This window comes from Epargyreus clarus, unplaced genomic scaffold (genome assembly GCF_041222505.1).
Source record: "Epargyreus clarus isolate Ecla_fem2 unplaced genomic scaffold, WU_Ecla_fem_2.2 ptg000021l, whole genome shotgun sequence".
Lineage (NCBI taxonomy): Eukaryota > Metazoa > Arthropoda > Insecta > Lepidoptera > Hesperiidae > Epargyreus > Epargyreus clarus.
This window is the reverse complement of record NW_027332228.1, coordinates 15,060,662-15,081,095: the sequence shown is the minus strand read 5'-3', so window position 1 is coordinate 15,081,095 and position 20,434 is coordinate 15,060,662. Positions and strand designations below refer to the sequence as shown.

Genomic DNA, 20,434 nt, shown 5'->3' with positions numbered 1-20,434 from the left:
TCATGACGGCAGTCCGCACAAGACAATGAAATAATTAAAACGGGTCAGAACAATGGACACTTATTAGCGTAGTTTGCACGGTGTGTTGTGGATGTCGTTCAATTGAGGAAAGGATAAGAACTGCATGATTATTCCTGTTGTTAATGTCTCAATTACACATCGTGTTACAACTTCATTTATTGCACCTACGGTTGCAAGTTTCTGAAGTTATCAACACAATTAATATAGATATTAATACCAAAATAAACAAAAAATAACCACTGATATTGAATTTATTAAAGGAACATCGTGGGGTGTTTTAACCAGTAGGGGTCCGGCATATCCTCACCGCTGCCGCTGGGGCGGAAAGGAACCTATGCAGGGCTTTTCCACATAATAAAAGAGAGAATAAGATAAATCCGTGCGTAGAAGTGAAACATTAAATACTCAATTTCAATTTAATACAGATTAATTTAGGCAAAACGTTATTAATAATGATACAGTGTATATTTAATAATGGAAAACCGCCAAAGCTTGAAACGATTACTTTTGCTACGGAAATAAAAATATGGAATAAACATCAAATAGATATATAGGTATTCAGTCCATGTACCTATTGCAAATAGAAGCACGATATGAGTAGTTTAACAACAAATAAATGTATTCCTCACATTACATTACCAATGCTAAAGTTCAATGTATATTTACATGTGTTATAACTACAAAAGAAATCTTGAGTTGTTTTCAACACATCCACTGACGTAGGTATGTTAGTTTTAGTACTTATATCTTAAGATTTACATAATTTTGTTTTTAAACTTCTGAATTCACATTTTAGTGTACGTAGGTCTGGGACAAGGATTTCTCTACTAGTAATTATGACGACTTTCACAGTGACTACTTTCCATCAGGTGTCCAGATTGAACATCCTATCCTATCCTATCGCTAACTGTAATTTTTTTGTATACAAAAACTTTATAGCCATTTAATGTAACCGCTAAAATAGTGAATATTATATCTGAATCTACGGGACCCAGTAATATGCGTGGCCGTGACTGTTTCAGTTTTTTCTATGAATAAAGCAAAACAAGTTCCGAGATAACAAGTGTAAAAAATGAAGCAAGACCTTTTCATTTTAGTGAGTATGGTGTTTTTCTCCCACATTTTTTTGCAAGTCGAATCCTTGGAAATCTCTTTGGAATAATGTTCTAGAAATAACATAATACACAATTGTATCAATTCTGCGTTACCTTTATTTGGCAGTGAAACATAAAAGGCTTACTTGCTTTGAAGATATTCACATTTTACTTTATAAAGAATTACACCATTCATTACATGACGAATAAAAATATCGTAGTCATGTTGACTAAAACCTTTAAAACTAAACTTTTAAGACTATAACTATTTTAAGTGGATGTCTAAAATAAATGTAATGAAAAGATGAAAGTCTCACTAAGATATAAAAGGTATTATATTTAGGAATATCCAAAAATGGAGCAGTAATATCTAAAAGGACTTTGGAAAATTATATCGCCCGCGTGGGAGGATTTATTGTATGGAAACTTTCCTAAGAACATCCTTTATATTTTTAGGTAGCTATAAATTATCCAAAGGTTTGACGACAGGGGTTGAATAATAGAACATTCTTAAGAATTCTCTTGCTAATTTTATCTTTTCTTATAAAGATAGTATCATTGTGCTACTTTAAGCACACGAAGCAATTCAAATTGGTATTTACGATAATAATACTTTTATCAGATACATAATTTAGACCATTCTCTATTAGCCACAGAAAGCGCTGACAACTTAATTGAGTTTATGCCCTCCGTTTTATAGGTTAATCCGTATGAAATATAAAATTCAAAACTTAAAATTCGAGAGGAGTTGATAAATAAACTAATGACGATACGCTTATTATTATTATATTAGATGAGAATAAGACTAGAGATCGTGTTCCACCATAATTACACGTTTTCATATTGATCACCTTTGCCCTATCGTCAATAACGTCATGTAGCCGATCTCAGGTAGGATTAATTGTCTTGGGTTAATTACAAATGTCATGATCAGGTACCTACTCCATGATAGTTTGCTACTTTTTTAGATATGATTAAAAAGTAATATAATAGTAATTTGTGTATATTTATAGTCTTAAGTATATAAAACATAAAAATAGAGTGATTATTATTCTGTTGATGTGACGATAGGCCCAGAAGGTGGAATGAGGATTTTGTCAATAATAATAGCAGACCCAAGGCACAAAGGGTTTTTGAATTTTATTTTACATTGCAGTTTCGTTAATTCGCAACATTTATGATGTAGCATAATGTCGCGAATAAACTCAACTTTTACAACAAAGGCACCATACGCATTTATAATAAGGCATATACGTAAGTCAAGGGTTAATCGCAAGGGCCGGAGGTACAAAGACGGTGTGAATAGAGCCTTATTGTCATAACTGTTCGCCGGTGCAAAGACCTCCGCGAAACGTGATTCACGACTGTCGAAACCGATCAGTAGATACACATGAAATTGCAGCTTAGAAATATGGGCGTATCATTTCATGTACTTTCCAATAGTCTATATTTTTTATTTTACAATCTTGTTCTTTGAAATGAATACAGTTTGACACGAGTAGATCTAATATATAAAATTCTCGTGTCACAGTTTTCGTTGCCATACTCCTCCGAAACGGCTTGACCGATTTTGATGATTTTTTTTGTGCTTATCCGGTATCTATGAGAATCGGCCAACATCTATTTTTCATCCCCCTAAGTGATAAGGGTTGTTCACCCTTAACATTTTTTTGCCGGGTCAGCTAGTATCTTATATTAATTTGGCATTTTAAGTTGTAGACAAAGAGCAGTTATAGAGATAAACTCATTATTTTTTATAAAAAGACGAATAAGGTTATATGTGTACATACGACGTAGACATTTCCACAATTAATCGTCACATGTGTACATAAACACTCAAAAATGAAAGAAATAAAACATTTTTAACCATTTTTTTTATAGAAGTAACTTTATTCTACGGATAGGTCGAAATTTTAGAATCTACAGTTCAAACCTTATTTGCGAACCTAGCTTGACCAATGGTCAGCCAGCTTTACGGTAAAATTAGACTAGCTATATATAGAGTATAACTATACAGCGATTAAGGTGACGTAGAGAAACCATGAATCTACCACCATTTAAACGCCAATTCTCACAAGTACCTGAATGAAAGACCCGGATAAAAGTAACACTTTAATACAGGAAACAATCCATCTCTCCACCAAATTTAGCATCATCTGTTGACTGACCAACACGTTATTGAATTGCAAAATAAATTTTGTAGCAAGCGTTTTTATAATCAAGACCTTTATATTTTGGTATAAGAATAGAATTAATCCGGCTCTAGGCAGTTTTCTGCATTTTTATAAACTTCTGCTTATCAAAAAAGTCTTGCTTTCTATTCTGGAAATAATTAGAAGCATCCACTCCTTTACACAAGAGCCTCCACAACTACTAAAGCTTCAGACACAGGTAACTTTACATCGTTATTAAAAAACAATCTAATCCATGTTGTACCTATCAATAAGATTAACAATATCTGCTTACTAAAAAATGTTGTAATTATGTAGGATTTAAGGCGATGGGCCTAAATTGCTCGGCGACTACTAGGTAGCTTATGCATAGAAAATTAAATAAAAGATACATATAAAAACCCGCAAACATAAAACCAGAATTCATAACTGAAGAAAAAGTCACTTTAAATCACGATACATCTTTGGAGTTCATAGACGTTTAAACGCCTGAATACCACAATGCACAATCATTACCTCTTATCAATAGATTACGTAAAACATACAAACGAATAGTCGGTGGCTTGAGAATGATAAGAGATATCATACCGAGGTTTGTGGTAAAGCTTATGTGGATGTTTGGATTCCGATGGTTTGGACGACATTCCTCGCTAGCGTACAATATGATGATCAAATTAGATTAGTGACCTTATCTGATGTCATTCGGTAGGAATTCAATTTCATGAATGGTGGCCTCTGTCACCTGGGAATATTTGCAACCAACTCCATATGAAACAAGAAGCCCACCTCATATGTGAGTCTGCCGGCACCCACACCCTTCCGAAACAGAAAACTGGTTCGTACTGGGAATAGGTGGGGCGGTGGCACCTCTCCGAAACATCCAATCCGGTCATTCTCTACTATTACTAACCCCTCACACTCGAAGTGTCTACCATTCGCTTTCCAGCAAACCAAAATAATTTTCACAATACAAAATTCCTAATTATGTATTAGGAATTTTATAAATATATGTACCGCAATTTTTCAGTATTACCTTACAAAACTCGACTTTGAAAAGGTAAGCCGTAATGTTAAGTACTTCACCTCATTAAAAACAATTTGTTACGGATTATATTACGAAAAGTTACGCTAACAGCTAAGATATAGCCATTAACGTTTTAATGAGACTTCTTTGTTGAACTTACAACTTATATAATTTAACTTATTCCCGTTTAAGAATGTAAAAAATACATGCGTAAAAAAAATGCTTGTAAAAAAATGCGTGTAAAAAAATGCTTTTAAATTTAATTTGCGCAAAATTTATTTAGAATTTATTGGACTCACGGCCGTGCGTAAAAAATGTACGTAAAAGTGATAAAACATGCGGATGTTAACGGTTCTAGTTAAAAATAACAACAGTATGAATAATGATTGCATTTTTGTCTAAACAGTTATTTTCATTTGGAAACCTACAATTCGTGCTTTTCACCTTCAGAACCTCATACTACTTGATAGGTATTATTCTATGGGTATTATTTGTAAGAGTAGAAACGTTTATCCATCGTTTCATTAATAGCTCTTAATCGTAGTATAGTTTATTCAATTGTATTTTATTGCGAAATTTATTTTATTTATCAAGACCTATTACATAGTTGCTCTACGTTGTCAAGTACACTCCATGGAAAACTATACGCTCAATCACTTTTAGGCACTCATATGTCTCTTCACCTATGTATTATAATAAATTGAAAATGTTCTAGTGCACAGATATAAGTGTTTATATAATATAGACGTTGAAGTACCAGGCGAGTATGCAATCCAGCTGATGGTAAGCCACTGCTGTTTGTGTACATCTAGAATCAACCATATAAGTTTAGTCCTAATTGATACGTTATTATTTATGAGGCCTTAGTTAGAACGCCACGCGTAAGTCTCTACCACACATAATATAATTATAGTTTAAAAACTAAAAACCACGCTAAAATCGCAAAAGGAAAATCGTTAATCCTGATTCCTGACGATCCTAATGAGGAGAATGGGATGAAATTATTAAAATCGTGTATTGTCATCGATTCTTGATAATAGTTCAATTTAAATTAATCGGACCGTTAAAACTGGGTAAAAATCGAGTTCAAAGATTCCGTTATGTATGTTCATACATACATACAACCCAAGCTAATAAAAGCGTGGTAATATAAAAGCAAGAATCTAACAAAATGAAAATGAAGAAAAGTAATCTTTGAATATGTTATCGAACATATCGATCAATATTAACATATTTATTGTAATTGATCATCGTATCGGAGCAATTACATGCAATTGTAACGATTATATTGTTTGAGTATGGAAGGCGAATGCTTTAATTGGGAGGCGACGTTTGCAAGTAGGGTTGTCAACCAGACTCTAACACTTATATAGTACCTACCGAACTATATCTTAGTCAACTGTATTTTATATAATAGAAAAATAATGTGGTGCGCAAGAGACAGTGGCTGCAATACAGGAATTTTCTATGTATTTTAAATTTTATATGGGCCTCATTGACTATTTAACATCAGGTGGACTGCATACTTGTAACCTTATATCATAAAAAAACTAGCCTTCATTAAGTCATTTTTGGGTGTTACCGCTGCACTTTTTAAAGACAATAATGGATTTCCCCCACTAGCATAGAGAAGGTACATTTCAAACCCTTCTAAAATTGCCATCGCGTGTTACATACCTACTTTCATTCTGTTGCGTGCGTAATCTCCCCCGCATTCTTACCCCCAAACTTTTATGTCCATATACCTAAGTATAACTAACCAAATATAAACGCGATACTGTTTGTTTCGCTTTCGCCCTTAAATCACTGAACATCTTTGATAAATAATAATTTGGAAATAGGATATTTATTTGAAAAAAGCAACATTATAGATAAAAAAATAATAATAACGTTTTTATTCCTCATAGCAAGACCAAAGAAGTAATGTGGTGCAGCTAATATATGAAATAATATTACTTACTAGCTGACCCGGCAAACATTGTGTTGCCATATAAATAAAAAAATGGTAAGGGTGATCAACCCTTATATGAAAAATAGATAGTAGCCGATTCTCAGACCTACTGAATATGCATATAAAATTTGGTGAAAATCGGTAAAGTTTCGGAGGAGTACGGTAACTAACATTGTGACACGAGAATTTTCTACATAGGATATTATTTACGTAAATAATGTAGGTAAGAAAGTTGTACAAGTACCGATAGGAAATGTCATACGTCATACATATCAGAGTTGATATTGGCTTTTGATATTGATAAGCCAGCGATAGCCCAGTGACTGATTGGCCCTGTGTCGTTCACAAATGTTAAAGCGATAATGTTTGGGTTTTAAGTTTTGTCATAATAATGGATTATATTGCAAGGGGGCATAATAATATTGTTTTTATGGCGAAGACACTTACGATTCTAATTCATATATTTGCAGCATAGGGTACAAAGTGGCAATTACCTTTTATATTTTAACCTATACCTGCCTACCGTACCAACACGTAATTAATGTTAGCCTACTTGCATATGCATGAATTATGCAAAATTTTGGAATTTGCCGTTTGACTGTCGCAAAATTATATATTTTGTGTCTTCTGTTAATTGAAACACTCATGAGGTTCTAGAAGTTACAAGTCGCTATACTACGCTATTCATATTTTTTTCCATTGCAAAAACCTTTTTATCCACCAGCTACAGAGCGCTGGTGGATAAAAAGGTGGATACCTTCTCTTCATTGCTATTGCGAATAACTGCTCAGCACACCAAAAAACATATAGTTAGGTACTTTGTATTAATAAATATTGGTGTACTGTGAAGATATTAAATATAATATTAACATAATTTTATTATACAATAAATTATTTGAATTGATTTTTTGCCATCAAATAATGCGTACATAAAATAATGTTCGATTGCGGCTGTATTATGACGATGGTAGATACCATATAAAACAGTTCAACGAATCAAACCCTGGGACGCCCCTAGTAAAGTAATGAGGAAAACTTAAAAAAAGACATGACTACGCACTTTCAGTGGGTACATAACAAAGATTCTCTATGAATTATTCATCCAGCGTTGTCCGTTTAGGATAGTAATCACAAGCTCTTTTTTTCCAACACAGACAAATATATTTCTATTAACTGGGTTCTTCCTGAACCTCCAACATTCGCGAATGTTCTTACCGCATTAACATCATATAAAAACAAATAAAACAAAGATGGTAAAACTGTTCACGGAATTATACTAATGGACAACATCCCTTCAAAAATTAATATTTATAGTTTGTCTACAATTCATTATTTTAGCATTTTTCACAATCTCCCAATTTTGCTTATCTTCGGCTTATCAGTCGTATCGGCGAAGTTAAGGGACAGTCCTAACATAACAAAACATTCGACCGACCAATGCCCTCATACAGTGACCGCAAAAATACGGTACGTACCCTACACCCTTGAAAATGACATTTCGTGCTTTGGTCAATATAATTATAATGAAATAAAAGTTGATTAATTATACACATTTGTTAAACTAGGATCGTTTCGATATTTTTTGTTATAAAATTCAGGTAGCAAATGAGAGCTGCACGCTCATGCTTGCAAAATGTATGTATATAGTACAGAGATGAAAAAATATGCCATGTAGAAGATACAGAAAACAAACAGAACTAGAGAAATATCATAATACTCGTAACAAAATCTCAACTTCTTAAAAATACAGCTTATGTTACATCCGCAGTTTAGACGAATCCAAATACACATATTATGTTAAAATGTGTCATGCCATTTAGGCTGCTAAGTGTGTGCCAAAAAATGAAGTACAAAGACATTTTTTTTGACGACCCGCGTGGCGGAGCGGGCACTATACCGGTCTGACGCGCAAAGGGTCCCGGGTTCGATCCCCGGCCAGACAGATATCTAAATGATGAATTTAGATTTCTGTTTCTGGGTCTGGGTGTTTGTGTATTTGTCTATGTGTGTGTCCATGGCACCCACGACACAGGGAATCCTAGTGTGGGGCTGTGAGTGTAGAAAGCGTTTAATATTTAATATTTTCCAGATAGAAGAAATAGGAAACAAACAGAGAAGTCACGTAATAATATACTTAAACATTATAACTAAAGTAGGTAAGTAACAGACTACGCTTAAAATGAATTACCTAGTCACTACGAACTTTCCATAGCAGTCCGTTGACCTATCAAAGGGAGCCGGTACGGGCGGCGAGCGGAGGTCACGCGACTACTGCGGCACTGAGGTCAAGAGTACGTGGAGTAAGTCAAGGGTGTATACCATAAGATGAACTTCAACGACATTACCTTTAAATAACCCACTACCATGCTATTACAGTTTTTTGTGGATCGATAATCGCCGACAAAATAATGAAAATGCCGATCTTCCTTCATAAAATGCGAAGTATTTCTGTCGTCGACCTTGTTTCGGTTTTAAACGATCGAATATTGACGTCCGGCGGCGGTTCGGATGAAGATGTAGGCACTCGTATATCAATACCTAGATGAATATCTCAATGACGTAATATTACTTGTAACTACATAAATAACCAATGGTGGAAACTTTGCAATTATTCTTAAGTGTATTACTTACACAAATATATAGTTAAATTTAAGAATTTAGTAAATTATGATTATTTTTATTGGGGAGTCGCAAACCATAAGAGAGTCACGAAGTTTCGGTCAAGCATAAAAAATATAAACTTAAAATATATAATTATAATCAAGAAAATTGCAATATTAGCAGGAATTTCGCGAAAAACCTAATAAATTATTGTACAGATGTCATTTTTGTAAAATAATGAGACCATGAGAAAGATTGGAAACTCTGAATTATACTATAAGAGTTATTAGAGATATTTTTAGCAGGAAACCAAACCTCATCACAAGTTATCAACTAGCAACTACGAGTAACAACTACATACCACCCTTCACTGTAAGTAGCACCTAGCGGGTCACACGCTCATTCAAGCGAGGTGTGGGAATGGGTCGCGTGCCACGTACCTAATCACGTATGCTAGGAAACGTATAGACAACTCATTAACACAAGATAAAGCCATTAAAGGAACAACATAGGGAAAAACAAACATGCGTGCAATTAGCAGAACTAGCGGTTATTTTAGGCAGTTAAAAATATTTCGTGAGTTAAGACGATATTAATACAATACGTTCCAACTGTGTTCTGGTTTGTAGGGTGTGTTAAGAAAAACATACGGTTTTGGCTGACAGGATTTACATTTTAAAGTACCTATTTCTAGGTAAAATTTAGTCATGTCACCAACACAGCATCGCCTATCTTAACGAGAAAACTCGTTAAAGTCAGTAGTTACCAAGATTATATTGTACGGAAAGAACAACGAATAAAATAAACATATGCTTACAAAATTAATTAAATAAACATATATCGTGTAGCTACCTACTTTAATTTAATCGACATAGTAACGACATTAAAGAATAGTATTATTTTTTATATTACAACATTTTTCTTCCAAGTATGAATCCTTGAATACCAAAAGCAGATTTAATTATATTTGAACGTATCCATATAATAGGTGTTGTCTTACATTTAATGATTGGACGTACGCTTAAAGACCAAATAAATCATTAGATTATTTTTAAATATCTACAAAAACGATGTAACGCGGAAAAGATAATAACCAATAAATTCACGTAATAATCAAAATATTCATTAATCGTGTTTAATCAAATGTAAGATTATAAATTAGATTAACAAAACCAGGTGTGGTTTTTATCTGCATAAATCGTAATTTATATTATAAGATAATAGTTACCAACGAGAACGCCGATATACTTACAACCGATTAAGCTATTTAATAAGTATTTATTTAGCATATTATGTATCTTTTTTATAATGTGGAGGTAGTAAAAGAACATGTAGTCCACCTTAAGTAAGTGGCCTCTGCCACCCATAGAGTTCTGTAATCAACCTTAGATAATATTAGAGTCCTACCTCAGGTCCTCCACAGAGTCGTTACTAGCCTCGAAGACTAGATTAGGACGCTCGAATAAGTACCTATATTTCCCTTACCACGCCCTGGAAACTAAAATGCAGTAGCGATTAACACTGTTGTTATAATGCAGAAATAGGCGTGACGGTAGTGCCGCCGGAGTCGAACCACAGAGGGTTTTACAAACTTATAAATTGATAAAACGATATTGAAACATCAAAAGGACCGCATGTGGACCAAAAGGTCAGGCCTCACGTTAGCGCGCACGGGTTGTGGATAATGGTACACAATTATAACTACAACGTGAACATAAGCCCGAGGCATTGGATCATAGCCGATACACAAAGATAAGCAACAGGCGTGGTCGGGAGTGGAATGGGTGACCGCTAGTGGATAAATTTCATGTACGCTTCCGTGGTCATGACGTGTTAACATGCTCATGTGCTATGTTCCATTTAAGTCCTAAGCTCCCTTGTTCATATATTTGTATAGCAATCGTTAAATGAGATTGTCATTAAGTAAGAGATGTTTGAATTATATATTATTAAACTGTTAACAGCCTTGCAACCGTAACTATTCATCAAACCAATAGTTGCAGTTTAATTTATATAATTTATTCATAACACTTGTTAATGCTTCACTGTTGGGCAAGGTTCTCTGGGCTACCCCATAACTGGGGTAGGTCTGGAAAATAATTTAAATTATCCTCCCATGTCTGAAGAATATACTTTTCAACGTAACTCCAATGCGAATAATCGGTCAATAAAAACAACCGCTTATTAAAGATTAATATTTCATAGCTGTCAGTTGTACACGGTTGTATAAGACTTATTAAAATAATTACCACAACTTCTTATGACTATATAAGAAGGTTTCTAACAATACCGACTATTGGCGTGATGATGATCAATTCCGGCTTTTTCCACGCCGGTTATTTCCAATAACAATAAAACAGCAAGGTAATCTTTTTTATACGATTACGCACATAAGAGGTATCTCGCACTCTTTCTGTGTTTAACATAAGTGTTTGCCACGTACCAGCTAATGATAAAAATAAGCACTATCATTACTTTTGTGAAAAAATGACAAAAGTTACGTAAATAGCAAAAATATAAATGCCCATTTGAATGACAAAACAAAGGTAGGATATAAAAAGCACTGCTATAAGGCAATTACGTTTTTTGCCCATTTCACACTTATACTTATTTACGACATGTTTTATTAAACTCTCATCAAGGAATTATTTATTTAAATTTATCAAAAGAGAATATAAATTTATAGGTAGATACTTTAAAATCGTTAATTACATTATGAGTATTTATATAAACTACAAAGGAATAAAGTTGAAAGGATGGTAAGCCACAGCTTACAATACGAAGTTGCTCAACCCTCAACGTCACTTTTGTTTTTGTTTTATTACTACTTTTATATTAATACTTTTATCTGAACAAGAGCTGTGTATCTCGGTTTCACCCGCGTTTCAAAGTGTAAATACTCTGGAGATTTTATGGGTTTATTTATTTATTAAGCCCCTATTTTTTTTGTAAAATAAAATAGCTTAAGTTACACCTTACCACATCAGCTGTCAGTGATAATCCCGTTCAAACTAGGCCCAATTGTTTCGGATTATTATCCGTGATAAACAGACAGATACTTTTTTGTAACTAGGTACCGTATATGCTTTCCCATGCACACTTTGATATTCTAAAGCTATGAATGTATAGTGAGTTATTTATTATTTATCAAACTTCGCAAGTCTAGAACGAGCTGTACCCCGATTGTTCAGACGTTACGGAACAATAAATCCTTCATAAAAATTCAGTATTCAGTCCGCGAGCCCAAACTAGTAGAGCGCCCGGAGAGAAGCAGAGTTACCGAATTAATGATGAACTACACCAGTTCGCCCTGCAACAGTACTTGAGCTTCGCAAAAGAACTACGTGACCTAATTCGAAATGTTACGCGTTGATCAACGCAAATACTTTTCGTAATACCGCAATAGCTTATTCCATTTTTAGTACCACCATTTACCGTACGACTAAAAATAAAAAAATTAAAAAAACATCTCAACCCTAAATTAGGTTCATTTACGCCCATGAGCACCTTAGATAGAGGGATATTCCTTATAATATCGAAGTAGCAGACGAACATAGCCAGTGCTGAATTTTGGCTTTATTTCTTAACTGTTAATAACTCTGTTTACTCGAGCGAGGCGAGGAGAGGCGATAACAAGAACAATAGCTTCATTAAAGGCACCTTTCTTCTTATTCCGGAAAGCCACCGCGAAAGCCAATTTTCGATTGTTAGAAAATCTACTTGAGAGAGACAAAGTTATTTGCAAACTTCTTAGGCCATAAGTCCTTAATACAGAAGGTGATACGTTTTTCCATAATTTCGTAATGGATTGATGAATCTAATAGACTTTTTTCTCGTGCCAAATTTATGGGCTCAATACGTAGATACCACAACCATCAGACCAAAACGTAGCAGAACACTACTGTATAAAGCAGAAATAGGGTTGGTGGTAGACTCGAAACATAGAGGTCTATCTTTTGGCACTTCACTTTAAAGGCACCCACGTTTCGCAGCGCTCACCATATTCGTGTAACACGTAAAGGTTTTCTGTACCGATCCCCAAGCGATGCATCTAAATGTCAAATTGAGATTTCTGTCTCGATTCTTGTGCATATTCATAACATGCATTTCATGGAGAATCTAAAATTAAAGTCATGAGTGTAAAAATCATACACGTACGTGTTTTACATATGTTAGTGTACATACTAATCTAGTTATTTTCATTGATCATCAATGTCACGAAAGGAAATGTAACAATATTTGATGTTTACTGAACTTTGATACAGCAGTTTAGAATTTTGGACAGCTCCCAAAGCCATGAGCCGAAAATAGTATCTGTTAACAACTACAAGTTACTATTTTCGGTGCTATTGCTATATGTGCCATGTACTGTATGTGTAATATAAATAGGTACGCAATATATAGTACGTATTATAATCATTTATTAATGTCACACTGCTAGGCACGGATCTACTCTCAGAATGACATACGGTTTAAAATATACATATGTTTATAATTTGAGTAAATGATTAAGTCTTATTCCACCTCGCTGGCCGAGCTCAGGCACCCCTAGGTGCATTAGTAACAAATTTGTGAGAAAACTTATTTTCTCATGTTGTTTTCCTTCACCGTTTAAGCGTTTGATATTAATTTCAAATACGCATATAATTTCGAAAATTTAGAAATGTGGGCTATCATTGTTATTGCATATAATTAAATCAATATATTAATATATGATAGCATAAACTTTTAAAGGTATTTCACTTTTAAATTAGTAAATACATAATTATCTAGGTCACCAAGTCACGACTGCTACGTACATTTCAATTTTCAGGTTAACATTCTGATGTCACCGGTGTATTTCTACATTCATATAAGTAAAAAGCTTTCCTCTGTTTTAACCCATGTGTGGTAGACGAAATTATACCTATATTTCGCGATTGAATGTACTCCGGAACTATTTATTCTAATGTGCGTGAATGTAAAAATACATTAAGTGTGTTTTATAATTATCGAAATAGATTTTGTAGATACTCTTATCAAATTTAGTATAAATGTTACTATATTTGCAGGTGTAACATATAAGTTTTATACAAATCCAACGATTTTGTACACCAACAGGTCAAAATGGTTATTACCATTGAAGCCGGATAAAAACCAGAAAAAGTTATTAACAGTATTGTTACTAGCCAAAAGTGATTAACCACAAAATACACATACCTGTACATAATATAACATTTATTAATATGTGATAGAGGAAAAACATGTTGGATTTTCCTCTACCACAAAGTATCCCTATTTGAACCATAGCATTTATATAGCATAGAAAAATGTAATGTTGCGGTATCCGCACTACTCTACACAACGTACAATTAAGCAGCCAACTAAGGCTTAATAGACTCGTTAAAACCACTTAAGTAATTAGCAGAACACTCCCTTTCCTCTCCGTTCGGAATATAACAATAAGTAACTTTGGATAAAATACATCAAGCATTTGTTGTATTACATATGCGCATTATATTATGTGCGATATGTATGCTATATGATGTAGGTTTTACTTTCACTTATTCAAACATACCAGTTCACGAAATAATATTTTTTTTTTTCTACTTATCGGAAAGAAATATTTTCTATCATGAGTTAGAAATAGGCATAACAGTCTTATCCGTAAAATGTAACAAATATAAGATAAATTTTTAAAAATAATGAAGTGTCGATAATACTCGTACATTATCATTACTATTTTTAAAATGAGAAGTTATTATTTTAATGGTGATAAACAATGATGTTCAATATCTATAGTCAATGTAATCATGGCCAGGCTAGTCCGTTACAAAAACCTAACAATCGAAAACTATCCGAATTCGTATAAAAGATGCAAGCAAGCCAGTGAAAGAGAAAGGTAGCGAATATTGTGAATAAAACAAAACCGCGGGCTGCCGGTCAATTACAACCGTCGGGAGATGAAAGCGTGCCAACTCGGTTATGTAACGCTGCAGAACGGATGCGGCGGGGACCGTTCATTCAGCTCCACGCCGTGTTTATATCGTACGACCGGTGCGACCATGCGACGTCATCCCGGTTAACATTATGCAAGCTTTAGCGCCGGCATGTAAGGGTGCCTTTCCAGAGTTGTAGGTAGCTTAGCTTTTAATGTGTGTCAAATCCACTGATAGGATTGTTTGATTTTTCTTTGTTTAGCTTTGTTTGGGTGTAATAGCTATGTTTTTATATTGAGGAATGCGAGCTTAAGATTGGAGCTTCGGATGCGAGCTAATGATCGCGAACCGTATAGCTACAGGATTTCCATAGCATATTATATACTTTCTTAGCTTGATCTCGCACACAGCTTAGCTACCTCGCACATCTGTAGTGGATAGGCACCCTAAAACATGTCATGCGTTAAGATCATGGTCGATCTATGAATGGATCACTGTTGACATGTTTCAGCGCTACCAGGATCCGTTCAGGCCTAACAGTCGGTCCTTTGTCGTCATATAAAAAATATAAATTTTTCAACAAACGATTTTTTTTGCCAACCTTTTTTATTGGCATCGTAACGAGATTGATAGAAAATATCATCAGTGTAAACCTAACCTAAACTTAAAAACTTGCTGTAATAATTACGAAGCGAAGTCATATCATTTACGGGGAGTAACGATATCTGGCCGTGACATATAAATTGGTTGCCAAAAAATCAAATATCACAACAGCAATCTTTCGCCAAAAATTATATAACGATTTAATAAGTGGATTTTGCCCAAAAAACTAAAAGTGAAAATATTAACTTAGTCAAATAAATTTAAGAAAAATGAAAGCGCGTCAAATATGCGCGCATACATAAACGTTCTCAGTTTTTACGTAATTAATTCAAAACAGCAGTGCGAAAAGCAATGCGGTATTGTCTGTTTGAGAGCAACATCTCTGTAGATCAGATAGAGTTACCTACTTCTAAACAATTGGATATCGCGTTTTGCACATCAAACAGTCCTATGAGTTGCGATTTCTTTTGTGGCATTAGGGGTTACGTCTGCGTATAATATAATTATACCGCTCCAATTCCGGATACAAAGTAGATGCAAGGATCAGTCATTCAGTTCGATCACCTTCAGTCATGTAAGATTTACTGTAAGAGCAATGATAAAATCAATGTTTTTAGATATAGTAGCAGACGAGCCGTCCATGGACATCTGTAATCAACCCCAAATAAAATTAGATTTCTACCTGAGGTCGCCCCCAGAAACGCCGTTACCTCTGAGGACTAAGCTGAAATCCCTCGGAAAAGTATGTCTCTCTCGCCACACACTTCAAACGAGAACACAGCAGCGCTTAACACAGCTGTCATAAGTAGCTGTGGTGCCGCCGGAGTCGATGGTCGCCGTTCTACGTGGTTCTACCATCTTTAAATATAGCCTTAGCCATATCCAATCAGTACACTTATTAAAACCAACCAATTTAATGTCTTGTCAAAATTTTAAACCCCCTCGTGAACCTGCCACATTTCTACATACAGGCGATAAACAAAATTACACAATGCCATTGACATCCAAAATATAATGATTAATATTTATAGGAATCGCGTTAACTTGAATATCACAAGTTCACGGGTTATTGCTCGAGAAATAGGTAGTCGTGGCGTGATCCGCGATGTACATATGTGTGTTACGGTTTATAGTTAACTACTAAACTAATTTTTAGGGTTCCGTATGAAAAAACAAACAAAATATGGAATCCTTATAGGATCACTCGTGCGTCTATCCGTCCGCTTGTCACAGTCAATTTTACTTCGAAACTACTGGACCAAATGAGGTTAAATTTGGTACTCATACGCTTTTTTGTGACTGAACGACGAAGTTTAAATGTGGGCGAAATGAAAAATGCATAGCAAAGTGTCGCTACCAGTATTGAGTGGCAAATAAATTATAAGGGTTGTTGTAGGAATATGAACTACATTTTTGTAAAGTTATGTAAAGAAATAAGACAAATATTGACCATTTTAGTATTTTATACTATAATTAATTATAAATAAACCAGTCTGGTTATTTTATTTATGCGGAAGCCGATCGCGTATTCAGATTACCTTTAATGATTTGTGTTCTAAAATAATTTAATGTTTTATTCAATTTACGCTACGCTTCGGAAGAAAATCTTATACAAATCGGCAGCACCATAGATTAAAAATAAAAAAAGCCCATGTTAATTAAAATGCTAATGAAAACGTCATTTAACTGTACATTAAAAGGGTGATAATGGACATGAAAATTAAGGAAACGACACACATACATAAATACATGTATCAAATCGGTATTACTAACGAGTTATAACAATTATGATAGCTGATTATGCAAGCGTGGAGATCGGTAATATAAATGTGCTTATAAATGCGATAAATTTATTTTTATGGCGTGTTCACAAAGATTATATTTTTAAATAGCTATTGTTTTTTTTCGTTTATGTAGTTACCGATGTTTTTAAATGTAATCAGTAGCAAATGAGTAGGTACACAATTACATCTGTTCTCAGCCCCAGATAGTATTGATGTCCTATTTGAGGTACCGGCCAATTGTTGCTGTGCCTCATGGACCAAGTTGGAATGACTCTAAGCGATTCCCCATTATCACATCCTTGAAACCATACCGTAATATTATAATATTGTAGTAGCTACTGCCGCCCATGAACGTCTATAATCATTCTCAGATAAGATTAAATTCCTTGCTGCTGGAGATTGGTTACAGATGCATTTCTATCACTGAGGACTAAGTTGGAAGTCCGATGTCTACCTTACCACACGTTTCAAAACGGAACTCAGCAGCACTTAATATGCAGGCCATCTTATTAGGTAGGCAGTTGTGGAGATGATGCCTCCGAATACGAAACAAAAAGGGTTGTACCAACTGCCATTATTATTACAACTTCTCTTCTCCTTTACATCGCATGATACTGATACACTGTCATTATGTTAAATATAATCCTATCTCTAAACATTCACGCGTACACGATACACTATCGCGACTTGAACGATATGAAAAAGATACCTACGCTTTCCAGGCAAACTTATATAAGAGCATGAGTTTATCGATTGCAAAAATGCTATCTGCTAAATATAATTGTAAAACCAAATAAACAGCGATAATAAAAGGAATTAGCGATAACCCGGACGATCATACGAGTGTATTAAATGATAACAATAATGGTATTATTCATTTTGGCATTTTTTTGATAAAACTACGAATGAGACGATCACCTCAAGTTAATCGCTTTTTGGTTACTTGTTCGCGCATTACTGAATATCGTGAATACTTCAGCTACAGCTACAGCCTGTGGCGTTCCTCGCTTTAAACTATTTCCAAACACAATGATGTAACCAGATCAAAAAGAAGGGATGAAAGAAAAGAACATTGACCACGGCACAACCTCACTTCTAAGAGACTTTCAGGGATATGATGACTGAATCGTCGTGAATATTTTAATTGTAACCATTTCAGTCGGAACACTTAAGGACACCTTTTAATTCCTTTTCTAATGGTTTGATTCTTACAAAACGATTCATCCGATATTATATTTGTTCTAAACTTAGATGAATAAAATTACTTATCAAAGGTTCTGAACACAATCGGCATTTGTACAGTACGTGTGCAATACACGCTAATCGGCATTATCGTCAGAAGATGTGAAACTCTTCAAAAAAGGAGGAGGTTTCATAGTTCGACCGTATATATATTTTTGTTGTTCTAAGTCTTTACTTCGTAATAATTTAATTTTATAATTATATTAAAATAGGGTGTCATATATTATTAGAATTTACGTTGAAATGTTCCATCATCAATTCATCATTTGTCTCAGAATCCTTCATAGTAGTTCCAGCAATAGATTGCAGCCCTGATTCTAAATAAGCTTCGGTAGTGACATCAGAAATGAGTCTTGATGAAACATGCAACATTTTATACTACATACTGTATTATAGTATAGCTCCAATTGGTATGACGCATCGTAATATCGTATGATGTGGTGTTTCGCGGTAAATATTATCCGTAACAAGTACTCTAAATTCAACGTAGTGTTGAATAATGTTAAATAATTATTTATAGGTTTTAATATTAAATTATATTTTTAATATAAGAACATATTAAAAAATATGTTATTTATTTGTATATAAACATAATTAGGCGACGGAAATACTAGTGACCCTTTTCTCTTTTGTTTAATAACTGATTTTCAAAGCCTGTGATGCTATCAAAATATACTTGTTGAAAAATCATAATTATTGTAAAATTTTGATCATTAAGTGAAAACACTAGTATTAGCAATAATAAATAAACATTATATTATTCTTTCCATATTTATATATCTTTAGTGTAAAAAATAATTTGGTGGTAAGTAATGTTAAAAATTATACCCTTAGATCTGAATTCTGGGTACAATACATTTATATACAACGAGGTTCCTTCGATAAAAAAATATTTATAGATGTTTATTTATTTATTTATATATTAATTGTAACACAAACACAAGGTTAAGGTACAACAGGGCAAACTTAATGCCTGATGGCATTCTCTACCAGTCAACCCTTGGTGAGTGGAGAGAATTTGCGGCAGGTACTACATATACGTTAAATATTGAATTAAGGTGTTCAAAGGAATGTATACTTTAATTTTATACAATTATGTTAATTCCTTTATATTTAAATAAAACTGTTGAATAATAAATGAATTAAAAGTGATTGTGACAGTAATGCTCACTTTTACTGCTTTTATATTTTAAATCACAAGATCTCCAGTAAATAATTTAATGTAATGATAGATTTGATTACTAATTTTCTTTTACCTTGTACATATATTAATTTTAAATTCAATTGAAACCATAGACAGTAAGTACATTTTATACTTAATATTACTTATGTTGTGATTTTGTTTGTCATTTGCTCGATATTAAGCGATTATTATTTTAAGTTCTAAACAAGTATTACTTCATATTAATTCGAGTTAGAGCTCCCAGCTCTTATTGGGATAGGCTTCAACCTATAATTAAGAAACAAGTAAAATGATCCTAAAATAATAAAATCCTATCATTATAAAGGAAAATTTTATTAAAGTCGTTAAAGAAATAGTTCAGAAGTCAGGGCATAAAAACTACAAAAGTAGTCTAAGCTTCTCATAATAAGGTCTACATAAAAATTGGTGAATTGGCTCAAAGACATATATAAACTTCCAAGTTTAGTTAGGTTTTTAAATATATCGTCTTATGTGCATGAAAATTTTTGTTTCCTAAAATAGGCTTTAAAGTTGTCTGATACAACTACATGTAGTAAACATACTAAAGCTATATAAATAAGTAATTGCTTGTACAATTCATCATCATAATAGAATTTTTAATTAAAATTTATTCGTTAACAACAATGTTTTCTGTATATAATTGTAATTTACTGTTCACACATTTAATTATAAACTATAATTAAAGATAAACACGAAATTAATTTCTTGAATTATATTAAACTGTATAATTTATTATTAATAAAATTATGTATATTCATTGTATTTGAGATACTTGTTATGTCATAACGTAAAGTAAATAAGGTTTCAAATAAAACATCTAC

The 20,434-nt window shown here is 33.5% G+C and overlaps 1 protein-coding gene across 1 annotated transcript in view; it reads right to left on the bottom strand.

Annotated features, from left to right (window-relative positions):
* Baldspot (elongation of very long chain fatty acids protein baldspot) overlaps positions 1-20,434 on the bottom strand; it is a 63,464-nt gene that overhangs the window by 42,282 nt on the left and 748 nt on the right. The gene's annotated exons all lie outside the window — the stretch shown is intronic.